The sequence below is a fragment of the Balaenoptera borealis genome, assembly GCF_965194805.1.
Source record: "Balaenoptera borealis genome assembly, chromosome: 8".
Taxonomy (NCBI): Eukaryota; Metazoa; Chordata; class Mammalia; order Artiodactyla; family Balaenopteridae; genus Balaenoptera; species Balaenoptera borealis.
In genome coordinates, this window is record NC_138865.1 from 119,760,698 (window position 1) to 119,778,969 (window position 18,272).

General features: G+C 46.0%; 1 long non-coding RNA gene across 1 annotated transcript in view; it reads right to left on the reverse strand.

Annotated features, from left to right (window-relative positions):
• Positions 1–389: 389 nt before the first annotated feature.
• The window catches only part of LOC309633898, a 36,712-nt gene continuing 18,829 nt past the window's right edge, over positions 390–18,272 (reverse strand). Inside the window, exons 2-3 of the long non-coding RNA XR_014247751.1 lie at positions 2,610–16,012; positions 390–2,263 (exon numbers count right to left, since the gene is read on the reverse strand). This is a non-coding gene — a long non-coding RNA (uncharacterized lncRNA). The remainder of the gene's footprint in view (positions 2,264–2,609; positions 16,013–18,272) is intronic.

Here is an 18,272-nt window from a genome sequence, read left to right on the forward strand (position 1 = left end):
GGGGACGCCGGCGGTGGCAGGATGGCAGAGCGGACCCTGGCGGCCTCCCCGCCCCCAGGGTCTCCTCCGCAGCACAGCTTTCGCGTGTTTTCCTTCCCCAGGCCCTTCTCTGGGAAGATGGTCCGTCCTTCCTGGACCCAGAACCCTCCCCCACACGGCATGACGGACCCCCTCTTCCCTCTGCAAAGGAACCAGGGCCCCTCAGGTACCTCGAGCTGCCCGATGGGCCCAACCTGCCATGCCAGGCAAGGTGGGCGAGGGGCTTGGTCCCTGCGTGGGAATCACGTGGCCTCCACGTCCACCCTGGTCCCTGGGTTGGGGGGGGGTGAGCGGCCAGGAAGGCTGGGCACATCTGTGAGTCCCAAGAGGGGAAATGAAGGAGCCTTGGGACAAACAAATGCTGATGAACTGGAGGAAATGGAAAACATCAAATCTGCTCTCTGGCAGGAGAACCAAGAGAAGAGCTGAAAGGAGCCAAGGAGGGTTCCGGCCCGGCCGTCGGGCTTCGGAGCAGCTGGTCTGAGCATCCAGCGCTCAGATGGGGATCCAGCGCTTGGCATTCCAGGTGGAGAAAACCCACGTGTGCGGACCCGCAGGAAGCTCATAAAAGCCACTGTTCTGAGTCAGAAAGAGGAGCAGGAAACAGCCTGAGGGATGCAGGGGGGATGGAGAGAGGGCTTTGCAGGCAGCCTTACAGCACGACCTTTCCCAGCGCACCCCGTCTGGGGACGCCAGTGACCACAGGGACAGGGAATGGGGTCTGTTCTCTTCTTTGTCTCCCAAGATCCAGCTCCATGAACTAGAGATGAGCTCTCTGGGGCAAAGGAGGCTGGACGTGCAGGCCGTTGACAGGGACCTGGAATTCAGAAGGCAGTGAAGCTGGCAGAAGGAAGGGGTAGGAGGGGATGATTAGTCTGCCCAGAGGTCGGTGAGAAGGAGCGCGGGCCTTAGTAAGTAGGAGGCTTCGTCTGCAGCCCCAGAATGCTAGCTAAGAGGTCCGGGAGTCAGGGGAGACGAGGTCTCAGGAGAGAAAGAAGCGCCAAGGTGATGCAGCTGAGGGCCGGTTAAGTCAGCAGCTCAGGGGCACCTCCAAGGCCTGGGCTCTTTCCATCTTCCCGTGCGGCCATCCTCGGCCTCCGGCAACCCCGGGCATCTTTACACACCAGTCTCTCTGAGACCTGTTTTAAGAGCTGAGAACTTCTCCCAGGACAACTCCTCCACCCTCACTCTGGCAGAATACCCCTCGTGGCCCTTCCCACCTCTGTTTCAAGGAAGAACCGCAGAATCACTGTAATTAGCTGAGCGTAAAGACGAGTCCCCTCGCTGGGGCCGGGGATAGGGCCGCGGTATGGGACAAGGCTCAGGCACCCCCTGAAGCCCCTTTTGTCCTCCCCTGTCTGCTGGCCCAGTCACCACCGAGGGGCCAGCTCTCTGTGGACCTTGAGCCAGGCCAGCGTGGCCTTGTCACTCTTCACGCCCAAGCTGGGAACCTGCTGTCTCCCACCTCAGGCCTCCCGTCCAAGGGGACCTCACTTCTGAGTGTTCTGTGTCTCTTCCTATGGTTTCTGTAGAGCTTTACCTTTCATTCTTCAATCCCTATGTGCTTCAGTATGCGTACTTTGAAATTTACATGAATGGAATCTCACTCTGTATTTCTCTCCCTCCTGCGTTTTTTGCCAACATTTTTTCTCTGAGATTCACCTCTTTTGTTGAATGCAGGCTTGGTTCATCCGTCTTTGCTCTTGTACACTCCACTGTATAAATGTGATACCATTTCTGCACCCATCCCACTGTCGATGGAGATTTGGGGGATTTTTCGTAATTTGCCATGGTAAACACCATTCCGTAAATACACACGAGTATACAGCCTGAAACAACCCCGCCAGCCCGCCCTTTGGCACACACCTGGCACGGATGGCTGGGCCATAAGGTAGCATCTATTAAGCTTGACCTGCTAATGCTGAATTTCGTTCCAAAACAATTGTAAGAGCAGTTTATATTCCAAGGAACAATGTTAAGGATGCTTGCTGTTTCACATCCTTGCCAAATATGTTATTTTTATAATTTTTGATCTTTACCAATATGTTATATGTGAAAGCTTATAACATTTTGGATTTAATTTGCATTTCCCCATTACTGATAATGTTGAATATCTTTTTCTATGTTTATTGACCATTCAAGTGTCCTGTTTTGAAAGTACTTATTTCAAGTCTTTTGACCATGTTTCTAAATTTTAGGGGTCTTCTATTGATTTATAAAAAGCCTTTTTAGGGCTTCCCTGGTGGCGCAGTGGTTGAGAATCTGCCTGCCAATGCAGGGGACACGGGTTCGAGCCCTGGTCTGGGAAGATCCCACATGCCGCGGAGCAGCTGGGCCCGTGAGCCAAAATTACTGAGCCTGCGCGTCTGGAGCCTGTGCTCCGCAACAAGAGAGGCCGTGATAGTGAGAGGCCCGCGCACCGCGATGAAGAGTGGCCCCCGCTTGCCACAACTAGAGAAAGCCCTCGCACAGAAATGAAGACCCAACACAGCCAAAAATAAATAAATAAATAAATAAAAATTAAAAAAAAAATTAAAAAGTAGTATATTAAAAAAAAAAAAAAGAAAAGCCTTTTTAAATCTCGAACACTAATGCTGTTTTTGGTTAGATGGGTTACAAATATAGTTCTTCACTTTGTGTTCTGTTTAATGAACAAAAGTTCTAAATCTAAATACAGGCAGTGAAATCCAGCTTTACCCTTTTGGTATTCGCTGCCTTTGGTAGGGTTTGTGAAATCCTTTCCTATCCTGAAGTCATGAATATATCACCCTATATCATTTTCTAAGAGTTGTACAATTTTGCCTTTTAATTAGGATGTTTAATTAACTTTTCAAAATACTGTGAGATGGCCGGAGTCCAGTTTATTTTATTTATTTATTTTTGTATGGACAGCCAACCACCCTTTAACAATTCATTTAAAAGTCCATTTTTTCCTCTCTTGATCTGCAATGCTGTCTTCTCCACAAATCCAGGTTCCAAATGAGTCTGTTTATGAGATCTCTGTCCTGTGCCATTGGTCTTTTTGTTTGTTCCTGCAGTGTTTTAAGACCTAATTACTTTAGTTTTGTAATAATCCTTGAGATCCAGAAGGCTAAATTCTCCCACAATGTTTTTTTTCAGGAACGTCTCTATTACCTATGTTTCCTTAATCTTCTCTATAAATATTCAAATATGAAATTTTTTAAGTTGCACTCACATACTCATGTACACACACACACACGCATACGTTAGGAGTTTTATTAGAACTGCATTATTAGTAGATGAATTTGGGAAGAATTGACGTGATACTCTTTCATTCCCAAACATAACAGCTCTCCATTTATTTAGATTTTCTTCCAAGTCTCTTACTACAATTTGTAATTTTCTCCACAATAAAAGTATTGCACACAGTTTGGTAGATTCATTTCCAAATATTTTCTATTTTAAGTGTTATTATCAGTGGTAAATGTTACCAGTATTTTATTAAAGTATAGTTAAATAGGGTAAAATGCAAAACTCTTTAGTGTACATCTCAATAAATTGTACATGTTTGCACCCATATGACCACAACCCAGATCAAATATATGACTTTTCCATCACTCTGGAAGGTTCTGTCCTGACTTTCCAGTCATCACCCACCCCCAGAGGTAACTACTATTATCAGTTTGATCACTGAATATTAGCTTTGCCTTTTCATGAATTTCAAATAAATGAGATTATGCAGTATTTATCCTTTTGTGTCTGACTTCTTTCGCTCAGGATAATTTTGAAACCCATCCATGTTGCTGTGTGTATTAGTAGTTTGGTTTTTCTCTTTTTATTCCTGAAAAGTATTCCACTTATCAACATACCCCAATGTGTTTATCCATTCCCCTTTGGTGGATATTTGATTTGTTTCCAGTTTGGGGCTACTAGGGAAAAAGCTCCTATAAAATTTTTGTGCCATGTTATTATTATTTTGTTTGAAGTAGTTCTCTACGAGTGATGGCTGGGTTTTCTTCAGTTTAGATCAGAATGGTGTGTGTGTGCCTGCATCTCATTATGGCTTATATTTGCACTTCTCTGGTGACTGATGATGTTGAATATCTTTTCATGTTATTAGCTATGCAGTAACTTTTATTAGGAAGTTTTGTTAATTATTTTGTCAATTTTTAAACTTGGGATACTTATCTGTTTATTAATGTGCTGTACTGTTCTTTATATATCCTGGTCCAAACTCTTTGCAGATGTATATAACACAGACATTTTCTCCCTATCTGTCCACTGCCTTTTTAATTTCTTAGCAGTATTTTTTGAACATGGGAGGTTTAAATTTTTGATTAAATCCAATATATCAATTGTTAGTTTTATGCTTAATAACTTTCATATCTTGTTTAAGGGATCTTTACTTACACCCAGGTCATAAAGATGTTCCCTGACGTTACCTTTTAGAGACTTTATAGTTCTAGCTTTCACATTAGCTTTGTGATTCACCTCAAAATAATTTTGTTCATGTGGTGCACTAAGAGTCAAGGTTGTTTTTTATTGTATCAGTAGCCATTTACCTCAACACCATTTACTGAGAAAAATCTCATTGTCCCAACTCAATTCATTTGGTGTCTCTGTGAGTCTATTTCTAGAGTCTCTATGTTCTATTCTTTTTTTTAATATAAATTTATTTATTTATTTTTGGCTGCGTTGGGTCTTTGTCACTGCACGTGGGTTTTCTCTAGTTGCAGTGAGCAGGGGCTACTCTCTGTTGCAGTGTGCGGGCTTCTCATTGCAGTGGCTTCTCTTGTTGTGGAGCATGGGCTCTAGGCACACGAGCTCAGTAGTTGTGGCTCACAGGCTCTAGAGTGCAGACTCAGTAGTTGGGGTGCACGGGCTTAGTTTCTCTGCGGCATGTGGGATCTTCCCAGACCAGGGCTCAAACCCGTGTTCCCTGCATTGACAGGCAGATTCTTAACCACTGCACCACCAGGGAAGCCCAAGAGTCTCTGTGTTATATTCTTGTACCAAAATCACACTGTCCTGAGGACTGTTAACTTTATAATGAGTCTTGAAATTTGGGAGTGTAAATTCTTCAAAATTTTCTTCTTCTCAACAATTATTTTGGTCATTTATTCTAGGCCCTTTGCATTTCCACTTAAATATTTTAAAAAGATGAAATCTTTTTGTTAGCCCATGCTCATCTTGTATCAACTTTTCAGTTAAATGTATACTTTAGAAACTACAATGTGTATTCTTGATTTATTATAGTCATTTAAACATATCACAGTCTAAATGCTAAAAAATCAAAACAAAATCTTAAAAATAGCCTGTGGGTGGTGGTGGGGAAAAAGTAGGAGGCATTTTATCTTCAAAGGAGCAACAGCAAGCATGATGACTGACTTTTCCACAAAACTATGGAAACCAAAAGACAATGGAATGAACTCTTTTAAGCACTTAAAGAAAAAAGTGCCAATAAAGAATTTTATAGCCAGTGAAAATATCTTTCACAATTTGAGATGAAATAAAGGTGTTTTCATACAATAAAAAAGAAAGGTAGTATTCCAGATGGAGTATAGTTCCAGATGGAATCAGAGAACTACAGGAAGGAATGAAGACAGCCCCAAAAGGTAACATGTGCATAATTAGCAGCAAATATTTATTTAAGACAAGACTAATAGTAATGTCTTCTTGGTATTATAATGCTGGGAAAAGGAAAATATATGGCAACAGTAGCACAAAAGGCATGGAGGTGTAAGTGGAGTTAAACTGATGTAAAGTTCTTGCATTTGCAGGGTGGAAGGGAGTTATCCTAGTGAAGTTTTTTTGCCTTAAAGTCAACTTATCAGATATTAATATAACTCTTTTTTGTTACTGGGTACTTGGTCTCCTAACTTTCACCCTTTCAACCTCTCTGTATCCTCATGTTATAGATATGTTTCTTTTAAACAGCTTATAATTGGATTTTTTTAAAAGTACACTTTGGCAATTTTTACCTTTAATGGAGGTTTTAGACTATTTACATTCATTTTAATTAGTGATATATGGTTTTATTTTCATCATTTATTTTGTATTTTTTATCTTGCCTTTTTTGTTTCTTTTTCTTCTCTCTTCTATTTGATTGAATATTTAATTCTAATTTTCCCTTTATAGTTATACACACTCTTTATATTATAAATGGCTGCCTTAGACCTTTTAACATATATGTTGAACTTATCAAAATTCAAGGTCAATCAATATATTTACCCTACTCCCAAACAATAAAGGTTTAAAACTCTTTGACTCAGACTGTTCCTTCCTGACTTTTCTATTCTATTATGGTAATTTTTTTAACTCAATAAAGTATTTTTATTGCTTTTCACAGTCAACTCTAATTACCTTTGCTGCATATGTACTTTGGTCACCATTTCTCCTTGCATCTAATCTCCCACCTGAGATTACTTTCATTTTGCCTGACATGCATCCTCTAGAATTTCTTCAAGGGAAGATTTGTTAATAGAGACACTTTTATTTTTCCTGCATTCTTGAAAGATATTTCCTTTGGGTATACATATTCAAGGTAAATAATCACATTTTTGCCATGGAATAATGATTCCTTTTTTTTCTGGCAACCACTGTTTATACTGATGAAGTAGATGTCAGTCCAATTGCCATTCCTTTGTGGAAAATTTGTCATTTCTCTTTGGTACTTTTTTTTTTAATTAATTAATTTATTTATTTTTGGCTGCATTGGGTCTTCATTGCTGCTCGTGGGCTTTCTCTAGTTGCAGCGAGCAGGGGCTACTCTTCATTGCGGTGCACGGGCTTCTAGGTGCACAGGCTTCAGCGGTTGTGGCACATGGGCTCAGTAGTTGTGGCGTGCAGGCTCTAGAGCGCAGGCTCAGTAGTTGTGGCGCACAGGCTTAGTTGCTCTGCGGCATGTGGATCTTCCTGGACCAGGGCTCGAACCCGTGTCCCCTGCATTGGCAGACGGATTCTCAACCATGGTGCCACCAGGGAAGTCCCTCTTTGGTCCTTTTAATATATTCTCTTATACTTTAGGGCTCTGCACTTTCACTCATATGTCTTTGAATATTGAGAGGTTTTTATATGTCCTGTTTGGATTTGATGGGCTTGATGAACATGAAGATTGGTATCTTTTTATCAGTTCTTGGAATGCTTGGCCATTATTTCACCAATTATTGCCTCTACTCTGTATGATTAGAATTGAGTTAAACCTTCTCACTCTATTCCCATAATTCTTATCTCTCATTTATAGCTTCTGCTCCTTTTCTCTCAGTGCTACTTTCAGGGTAATTCCTACAACTCTATCTCCCAGTTTATTGATTCTCTCTTTAACTGTGTCTAATCTGTGGTTAAACCCATCCATTGAGTTTTTAATTTCAGTTGAAATTATTTTCATTTTCAGTGATTATATTTGGCTTTTTTCAAATTTGCTTGGTCATTTCTTTAAATACTCTCCTGCTCCTTACCCATATTTCAATCTCCTCTTTATTTCTTTAAACATGTTAAACATACTTATATTCTTTTCAATACTTCCAATATGTGAGGTCCAGTGTGTCTGATTCTTACGGTTGCTGCATTTTGCTTTTTGTTTTTCATTTGGGTCTTATTCATGGGGCACTGTTTCCTTGTGTGTAATGTGATTTTGATTGTGAACTCAAGCCCCTTGTAGTGGGTTTATTTGGGGGTTTGTTGAGGCCTGATTTAAAGGTGAGTTTCCCCAGACAGGGCTTATATTCCCTTCCTTCAAGTACATCACAGTGCTGCCAGCCCACAACCACTCATCCCATGACCCCTCTAAACTAAAGTTTCAGGTTGAGACTCTTTGGATCATCCAGGTAGTGTGAACTTGGGCTGAAAACCATGTGTGGACTGGCTTATGGTTATAAATTCTCAGGGAGAATTTTTTCTCCACTCAATGCCAAATTCTTTATAGACGGTTTTCCTGGCTTCGCCGGGGGGACCTTGGGGGTATGTTTAATAATGCAGATGTGAGTCCCTTGGAGTTTTAGCAATAGACTCTGTTAGAATCTCCTCAATAGACAGGCTGTGGCCTTTCAGTGTCCCCTGCCTCCTGGAAGGCTATGAACCCAGAAGCTGATGTTCACCTAAGGTCATCATGGTGAAGGCCAATTTTGATGCATAGGTGCCCACTTGTACTGAGTTATTTTGCCACAGAGGATCCCTTCGTTCTTGCCAGGAGGGCATTTTGACAAAGTGATTCTAAAATTAATCTCGAATAAATGAGTGAGAATAGTGGCCAAGGTCTTTTGGGAAAAATAATAGTGAGTCATGATACACAGTGTCCCACATTTTGATGGTTAATTGTATGTGTCAACTTGATAATTGTATGTGTCTAAGGGATGCCCAGATAGCTAATACAATATTATTTATGGGAGTATCTGGTGTTTCTGGAAGACATTAACATTTACGTTTGTAGACCGAGTAAAGAAGATGGCCCTCCCCAATGCATGGAGACATCATCCAATCCATCAAGGGCCTGAATAGAACAAAAAGGTGGAGGAAGGGAGAATTTGCCCTCTGCTTGACTAGGGACGTCCATCTTCTCCTGTCCTCAGACATTAGCATTCCTGGGTCTTGGGCCTTGAGACTCGGACTGGGTTTTACACCATTCCCCCCTCCCCCGCCCCAGTTCTCAGGTCTTTGAACTCAGACTGAACTACACCATCAGCTTTCCTGGTTCTCCAGCTTGAAGGCAGATCCTGGAACTTCTCAGCCTCTATATAATGTGAACCAATTACTATAATAAAGTTGTGCGTGTGATAAAGTCGTGTGTGTGTATGTATATGTATATACACATACATATATCCTCAGTAATTTTAAATGTATGACACCAGTTCATGTCACAGCTAGTAAGAATCAGTAAGAATGCACAAAATGTCTAGAAACAGACTGTGTAAGAGTAGATTTTCAAATAAATGGAGCTAGAAAAGATTCTTCACCAAATAGCCAAGAGTTGGATAAAGTTAGTCATTTAGGAAAATGGCCAACTAGAGTTCCATCTGATGCCAAAACAAAGTCCAGATGAATCAGAGTGGAATGTAAAAAGTGAAGACATAAAACAACGTTAAAAGTAGAGGACAATATTTACACAAGCTCCAGGTAGGAAAGACATTTGTAAGCATAAAAAGCAAAGGAAAAAACCATTAAAAATATATTAAAACCTCCAGTAGTAACAACAACAACAAAAAACATGGTGAATCACAGTAAAAGGCCAAGGCAAACTGGAGAAACCTCTGGAAACGACATGAGATAAATGTTCATGTTCCTTGCCTTTAAAGAACTATTACAAATTCATAAAGCAAAGGTTTAAAATGACATGAACAGAAAATTAACACCAAAAGTGCTCAAGAAACTTTTGAAATAAATGTTCAAGTTCACTAGTAATCAAAGGAGGGTACATTGAAAGAGCATAGCTTCCAGACTCATCAAGATTTTTTCATTGATAATCCTCAGCTTTGGCGAGCTTTGGATGGATGAACATTTCCTATCCTGATGGCAAACTGCATTGCCATTTCTGAGGACGATGTATCAAGGGTTCCAAAAGTATTCCAACACTTTGACTTAGCAAGCCCCTAGGTAAATACATGACAATACGATAGTTACTAGCAAAATGATACAAAACATACAATCAATATCCAAAATAGAAACTGGATAAATATATTATGGTATGTCCAAAGAATATGACACATGATGAATCAAGTATTAAAAATAAGACTTTGGATAAAGGCAACACAATGGACAAAGATAGTCTTTCAACAAATGGTGCTGGAACAACTGAACAGCCACGTGCAAAAAAAAAAAAAAATGAATTTAAACACAGACCTTCATGGAAACTATCTCAAAATGGATTACAGACTTAAATGTAAAATGCAAGATTATAAAACCCCTAGAAGATAACACAAGAGAAAATCTAGATGACCTGGGGTACAGTGATGACCTTTTATATAAAACACCAAATCATAATCCATGCAAGAAAGAATCGATAAGCTGGACTTTATTAAAATTAAAAACCTGCTCTGCAAAAAAGAATGTGACGAGAACGAGAAGACGGGTCACAGACAGGGAGAAAATATTTGCAAAGACACATCCGATAAAGGACTGTTATCCAAAATATAAAGAAGGACTCTTAAAACTCAGCAATCAGAAAATGAACAACCTGAATGAAAATGGGGAAAAGACATGAACAGAAACCACGCCAAAGAAGATAAACGGATGATAGATAAGCATAAAAGATGCTCGACCTCATATGTCATTAGGGAAATGCAAATTACAACAATTATGAGATGAGATACCGCTACATACCTGTGAGAATGGCCAAAATAAAAAACACTGACAACACCAAATGCTGGGGAGGACGTGAAACAGCAGGAACTCTTGCTCGTGGCTGATGGGTGCACGGCAAAATGGTACAGCCACTTTGGAAGACAATTTGGAGTTTTCTTTCAGAACTAGACCCACACTTACTGTATCATCCAGCAATCACGCTCCTTGATACTTATCCAAATTAACTGGAAACATATCCACACAGAAACTGGCACGCAGATGTTTATAGCACATTTATTCATAATTGCCAAAACTTAGAAGCAACCAAGATGTCCTTCAGAAGGTGAATGGATAAATCAATGGTGGTCCATCCAGACGATGGAATAATATTCAGCACTAAAAAGAAATGAGCTCTCAAGTCATACAAAGACATGCAGGAGTCTTAAATGCACGTTACTAAGTGAAAGAAGTCAATCTGCAAAGGCTACAGACTATGTGATTCCAACTATATGACATTCTGGAAAAGACAAAACTATGGAGACAGTAAAAAAATCAGGGGTTGCCAGGGGATGGAGGGGAATGAATAGATGGAGGATTTTCAGGACAGTGAAATTTCTCCATATGAAACGGTAATGATGGATAGGTGTCCTTGTATATTTGCCCAAATCCATGAATGTCCACCACCAAGAGTGACCTCAGTGTAAACTATGGGCTTTCAGTGATAACGACATGTCAACATAGGTCCATCAGTTGTAACAAATTACCACTCTGGTGGGAGATGGTGAGAGTGGAGGAGGGTTGTAAGTAGAGTGTGGGGGGAGGAGGGATATGGCAGATCTCTGTACTTCCTACTCAGTTTTGCAGTGCACCTAAAACTGCTTTGAAAAATAAAGCTTATTAACTAAAAAAATTTTTAAATAAAGGGGAAAAAATCAGGGTTGCAGGGCTATTTAGCCGCAGGGAAACTGCCCATGACGCCCCTTAGCACATACCACACAGTAGATCCTAGTTTTGCATGAGTTCCCACGGGGAAGCTCTTCCCCATCACCTCCTCTGCTGGGTCCCTCTCCTGTGACCCTTTGTGGGCTGCACAATGGCTGCCTTGTTGCTCCCCCGATGGCTCAGAGACCCACAGAGACCGCCGCTTCTCTGTGGCCTTTATCTCTCATCGCTCTGCTCTGGAGCGAGGGTGATACCCACTCCAGATAAAAGCTCAGCAGAGAACGGCCGGTTTTCATTGGCATGGGGAAATCAAACAGCAATTAACCAGACAGGGGTTATTCATCCCTTTACCAGCACGGCTAGTACGTGAAGTCAGCATCATGAGTCCTCCCGGGGGACCGCCTTGCTGGGGGATGGCAATGTGTCCTCGGCTAGAACAAGGGATGGACCACCCACCTCCACTCTGGCCAGTATTTTCTTTCTCTAAGAAGAAAAGCGACAGCAATGGGAAGAAGAGATAATCCACGTTCTTTGCCAGCAAATGGCAATATTACCGACTGTGAGCTGTGCTGTGGGTTCAGAAAACTCCTGGGCTTATCAAATAAAATCAGTCTAAACGAATTTACAAAGAGCCATGTGAGACGCCGGGAGTCATCCAGGCTCTTAGCCATCGCTTCCTCCCCGATGCGGACGGTGCTTCATGCAGCAAGAATGTGGTGCGTGTTTTCCCAGCTTCCTTCTCGGGCTGCCACCAAAGGTGGGAGTAAGGCAGCCTCTAGGAAGCACAGACTCCGAAGCTCTCAGCTTTCAGAAATTCCACAAGTTGATCTGGGACATGAATCACGCTTCAGGTTTGGAAAAAGTTGCAGAACCACAGCCGACGGAGGTTCGGGGTCACCCTATCGTGGTGGCAGGCCATGGGGGTGGGCGGGAGCTGTTCTGGAGACTGGCTGGGCTGAGTCCCTATCTGTTCCATCTGGGGGTTGGCAGTGGGAGCTGTCAAGCTATAGACAGTACTTAGTCACAGGTCAGCTTTGCCCAAAACTGGATTCATCCCGTTAACTGTCTCAAACCACAAACATGGCCATTGAGTCCTGGTTCTACAATTCTCTGAGGAGCCTCAAATGATTTCTTGGGGCGTCCTGGAATTCCATGAATAAAACCATTCCTTAAGCAAGCACACAAAAACCCTGTAGTGAATTGTCACTGAGAACTTCTGGAATGTTGGTGAGAGACCAGGACGGGGGATGGGAGAGTCTCCTTACCAAATAGTCAACCGTGTCCCAGTAATCTAGCTGAGGAGTAAAGTAGCCCTTGTGAGATGAAAGGTCACGTTTTCCTTTTATAAACAGGAAAACTGAGGCCCAAACAGGGGATAGGAACCCTCCCACCCAGGTCTCAGAGTATCATACAACACACACTACTCACGTGCATCTAGTCCAGAAATGTTCACTCTTCCATTTACACCCTAAAGACCTTCCAAAGACGTATGCATTTTTCAACTTTATAACCAAATGCACAAGGATTCACATGGAATGAATGTGTCACTGCCACTCCCCACCCTGTGACCTCCCCTCAGCGAGTGTCCCCATCTGGCTCTCTTGAACAGCTGGAGCGCACCCTTCGGGAATATCTTTGGAGAAGGGCATGTTGCCTATAGGAGGATGACTTCCTGTTGCCACCTCACAAGGTTAACAACAGACGGACATGGAATTTAGGGTCAGGACCTTTATCTTTCAAGTTCACTAGGCTGTTGGTGCAGTTGGTGTTTTGTACTGCAGAGAAACCTTGAAACCAACTTGGCTTCTGCTCCTTTGTACAGAAACATTTTTCCCCATCCTGTGAGGATGGAATCATAAGAAGGGGCCTCGAGTCATTCCCAGGAGAAACAAGGAGCAAATCAGCCCAGATTCCCCCCCACCTCAATCCCCCAGGGTCCTGCGTTGGGTCAAAGGCCAGCCTCGGGTCAGATAGCCTTGACTTTGTTCTGCCACTAGTTGGGTCCATGACCTTGAGCAGTCATGTTACCTTTCTAAGGACACTTCACTCCTTTTTAGTAAGGAGGGAATATTTCCTTCCTGTATCTGTTAGCACAGGCTAGGTTATTCTGAGTAACAAACATCCCCCAATTTCTTCATAGTTTAAAACAACAAGGGAGTGTTTCTCCCTCAGGCTACATGTACCTCCTGACACTTGCACACAGTGACCAGACACTGGCCCATCACCTGTCCCATGGCAGGAGAAATGACCAGCCTTCTCTCTGCCCAGGCATGGAGGGGGCTGGACACTGGTGAGTAGTGGGAATGACTACCACACCTGTCCAGACATGGTGTGCAAGTAGGCCCTCAGCACCCAGGGTACCAGAAGGCGGCCAAGATTCCCTGGCAGAGTCTGCCCCAAGGTTAATGTTGGTGGGAAGCTGGAAAAGCCCAGATGACGGGTGATGGTACCTGAGGGCATCCAGGGGGCAGGCGCATTTCCAGAGGGACACCTTGGGAGGGCAGAACACAGACAGCGAGGCTGGACCAGCCCAGCAGCGGGTCTTCTGGTGACTGCCCGACTGCTGGAGTGAACTCCGTCCACGCATCTCCCTTCAGCCCACGTGGTCAGGGACCCTGCTCTGCTTGGGGATCCCAGGCAGGCACAACTTGACAAAGGAAGAATGTTCCAACCGGGCAAAAACGGGATCGTCTAATTTTCAAAATCACTGGTTCCTCTTGATCTTTAAAAATCAGCTTTTTTTAAGCTGACGTTCAAGATGTGACAGAACTCAGGTTGGAGAGTTTGGTTTCCAGTGAAAACTCCAGAATGGAATGTGCATCTCAGCCAACACGGCTGGGGCTGCCGACCCTTCAGGCTCCTGTTCCCTCTCTCTGTCTCTCTCTGCTTGTCTCTCTGTCTCTGTCTCTTACTCTGTGTCTCTGTCTCTGACTCTGTATCTCTGTCTCTCTGTATCTCTCTGTCTCTGTGTCTCTCACTCTGTCTCTGGGTCTCTCACTCTGTCTCTGTGTGTCTATCTCTGTATCTCTCTGTTTCTATCTCTGTCTCTGTGTGTCTATCTCTGTATCTCTCTGTTTCTATCTCTGTCTCTGTGTATCTCTCTGTATCTGTCTCCCTCTCTGTATCTCTGTGTCTCTCTCTGTATCTCTGGGTCTCCCTCTCTGTCTCTGTGTCTCCTTCCCTCCCCCGTCTCTTACTCTGCATCTCTCTCTCTCTGCCTCCCCACCCCTCTCTCAAGCCAGACAACAACAGATGACGTAACTTGGATCCCAGGCAGCCAGCTTGTTGTATCTGAAGAATCCACGTGTTTTAGGTGTTTCAGAATTACACCCTCTTTCTCATGGGAACACATCTGGGGGCTCCCCCTCCCCCTGGAGCAGAGCACCCAGACCCCGACATGACCAACCAGGTGCCCCAGGATCTGCACCCCCTGGAGCCCAGAGACCTCCTTGCTCCTGGAAAACAAGTCTCTTCCCATCCAGCAGCCCTGCTAACAAGCAGGTCGTGGCCGCTGGCAACAGGACGTTAATGACAATCGCAGACTCGGCCAGAGCGGCCAGCCTGGCGCAGACGGACAGAACCACCTCCGCCTTCCAGGTCACCATATTCGAGCACTGCACTCCAGGTGGGCCTGGTGGGGACACGCGGGCCACTCACCCCCTGCATGGGCCATGACTCCGAGCGGTGGTGCCTGGACCCGTGAGCACGCAGTGGCCATTCCTGTCCACCGGGAGCGCCTTTGGCACAGGAGAAAAGAAAAGCCTACGTGTCCTTATGCAGTGTGAATACAAGTTTCTGGCACTGAATGCGACTTTTTCTAACCAGCGATTCGTCAGAGCCCCACTGGGGCTGTCAGGAACCACCAGCACTTGGGTGTGTGTGGCGTGTTCCCTCGTTAAGAAAGGGTGGGCACATGAGGCTGAGATCAAACGGGATTAAAGGCTAGAAAAGCATCTATTCTGTTTGATCTCAGTTTTGTTTGAATAGGTTTTCAATGCAGAAAAGTCTGAAGATGGAGGGGAGAAAAGAAGGAAAATCATTCCAGATTTTTACCTTTACAGAGGCACAAGTAAATCACAGGTGAGATAGGGAAAGGGGGAGAAAGGAGAAGACTCAGTGCTCCGAAGACAGCCTGGGTCCTCGCAGGGCGTGGGCAGGAAGGAGCGTGTTCTGGGGCTGCCCCCACCCTTACCCCCGAGAGAGACCAGCGTGCATGGCTGAGGGGCAGGGATGTCCTGGAAGACGCAGAACAGCAGGACCTATGCTGTGCTGTGTGCAAGTTAGAGGCTGTCTCCCAACTCCTCCAAGATTACGGATGGAGTTTGGCACCAGGAGAGACCATGGATGAGAACCTAGGCTTCCTTTACAGATGGGGAAACCGAGACACTCACGGGGAGTGACTGGTACCTGGCCCCGGTTCTGTCCCGTTTCCTCATTCTTCGTCTACAACATTCCCTTTAAATCTCAGCCATCTGGGGAAAGGAAAAAGGCCGTGGAACAAGTGTGCAGTTTCTTTCAGCCTCTGAGGTTGAGGCAAGGAGCGGGCAGCACGATGGTCATTCGTAACCGTCTTATTAGTCAGCTCGGCTACTGTAACGAAAACCACTGTCTGGGTGGTTTCAACAACAGACATTTGTTTCTCCTGAGTCAGGAGGCTGGACGTCCGGCATCAGGATGCCTGCAGCTTTGTCTCCTGGTGAGGACTCTCCTCCTGGCTTGTGGACGGCCACCTTCTCCCTGTGTCACTTATCACTCAAATGGCAGAGAGGGCGAACTCTGGTCTCTCTTCCTCTGCCTCTAAGGAAAACAGTCTCAGTCTGGGGGCCCCACTCCCGTGACCTCAGCTAAATCTCATCACCTTCCAAAGACCCCACCCCCAAATACTATCACCTTGTGGGTTAGGGCTTCGACCTGTGAAACTGGAGGGACACAAGCATTCAGTCCATAATACCTGGTGCACCTGGACAGAAACGGCCACTGCACAACTCTAGGGCACACAGGTCACATCCCGGTCTGTGGACAGATCCCCGGGGTTGTGTAGTGCACAACTTACACAACCATCCACGGTGAACCTGAGCCTGGCATCCACCAGTCACTTTGAGCTACCCTGCATTTGGGGTTCTCCCCCTGCTAGTGGGGCCTCCTTTAACAGACAGGTGATGCATTAGAATGTTAAAGCAGTGAAGAGGCTACAACCCAGGTGCAGGAGCCCAGGAGCCCTGGAGAAGACAAACCTGTCCCAGGAACATGGGCCTGGGACGACCCCCCCCCCCCCACTTAGGTCCATTATCCGATTTTGTCCTCTCCTCAAGGCCATCAGGTACACATTGCTGTCCTCGAGTTACAGGTGGGTAGCACTGGGGCTGTGAGGCCAGACCATGGTTAGACCCTTGAATCCAAAACTCCAGGCATATCTGGCTCCAAAGCCAAAAAGCAGCCCTGGGCCCTGCAGCCTTTGTCAGCTGAGAGGTGCCCAGGAAGCAGGAGCACATCATAGTCAAGCGATGGGCCACTGGGTGGCCATACATGAGCCAATGTCACTCCGTGAGGCCCCTGAGCGCCATACCATCTGCCGCATGCAATGCAAACCTGGTAAGTCACAGGGGTTGGCTCTCAGCTGGTGTCTTCCATGGGCAGGGATGGAACTGGACATTTTATGCCCATCAGCTCATTAAGCCTCGTATCAGCAAGCGTCAAGCAGAAAAACAGACGAGCAGGAGATGGGGATGGATTTACCTCCACGTGTTGGCTCATGGGCCTGGGGTGCTGGCTGGGCAAGTGGGAAACCCACAGGGCAGGCTGCTGGGGGCGGGCTGGATGCTCTGGGACAGGGTCTTGGCCCCTCAGGGAAGCCTCCACTCTGCTCTGGTTGAGTCCTGCCCTCCCCTCCTGGATTATTGAGGAGGGTCGCCCTCCTCCAAGTCAACACATCCACCAAACACCTAGGCTACCGTGTGATCGACTCACTGGGCTCCAGCACCTCCTCAAATGGACTCAGGAATCGTGGTCCCCATGTTACCTGCAGTTGACGGATGGTGGCACGGAGACCCAGAGAGGAACCGCAGCTCGGCCAAGGTCAAGTGGCCAGCCCGTGGCCACAGGGGGATGGGAGGCTGGGCGCCATCTCCACCTGTTCCACCTCCCCTGCAGCTCTCGGGAGGCCCCACTTAGGTCCAGGTCCCCAGGAGTCCCCACGCTGTGCCCTCCAGGGGGACAGACCTCTCACCAGGTCCTCCATACGAAGGCAGCCGAGACAGATACATGTCAGTCCTCAGGAACCTCTGTGCTGGGCACCCGGCGGGCTCTGGACAGATCATTCATTCACAGGCAGGAGGTGAGGTGCTCCAAGATGTGTGACAACGGGGACCCGACTGGCGGCGCTGAGGAAAGGCTTCTTGGAAAGTGACATTTAAGCCGAGTTCAGGATGACAAGAAAGAGTTAAACAGGCTACCGGTGGAGGAAAGCCGGGTGCCTGCTCTCACCCCGGAGCCTGCAGTGTTCCGACAGGAGCACGGCCTCCCATGTATGAGTGTATGTTACTAGACTGGGGGGCAGTGGGGCTTCAGACGTGAGTCCTGGGCAGCATTCAGTGGCCGAGGGCAGAGCACCGATGAATTGATCCATCGGACCCGTCCTTCCTGGGTGCGTTGGCTGGGGGCAGGGTGGAGCCCTCGCAGGAAGACACAGGGGTGATGGCTCCTGGGGTCCTGCACGGAGCACCTGCTGAGATGGGCCTCGCCCGTGTTCCCCCCGAACGCCCACCCCACGTCCACGGCAGGCGCTCCTCGTGACTCCCTGGGGCCATGCTGGGCTACCTGAGGATTAAAACCAGGTCTGGAGCTCCTCCGGCTTCCTCCATGCCCTGCCGTCCCTCCAGCCCTCGCAGGGGACCCCCGTGATCTAGCAAATGAGGTCTCTGGGGCCACCACCTGGCTGGACTAGACGGGTGACACCTTCAAGCCTCCTGTGGAGGAGGAAACGTCGCTCTGTGTCCAGTCCTGCGTGGGGAGTGTCCTTTCTAAGTGCTGCCCAGGGATGGGGCGGGGTTCAGCCT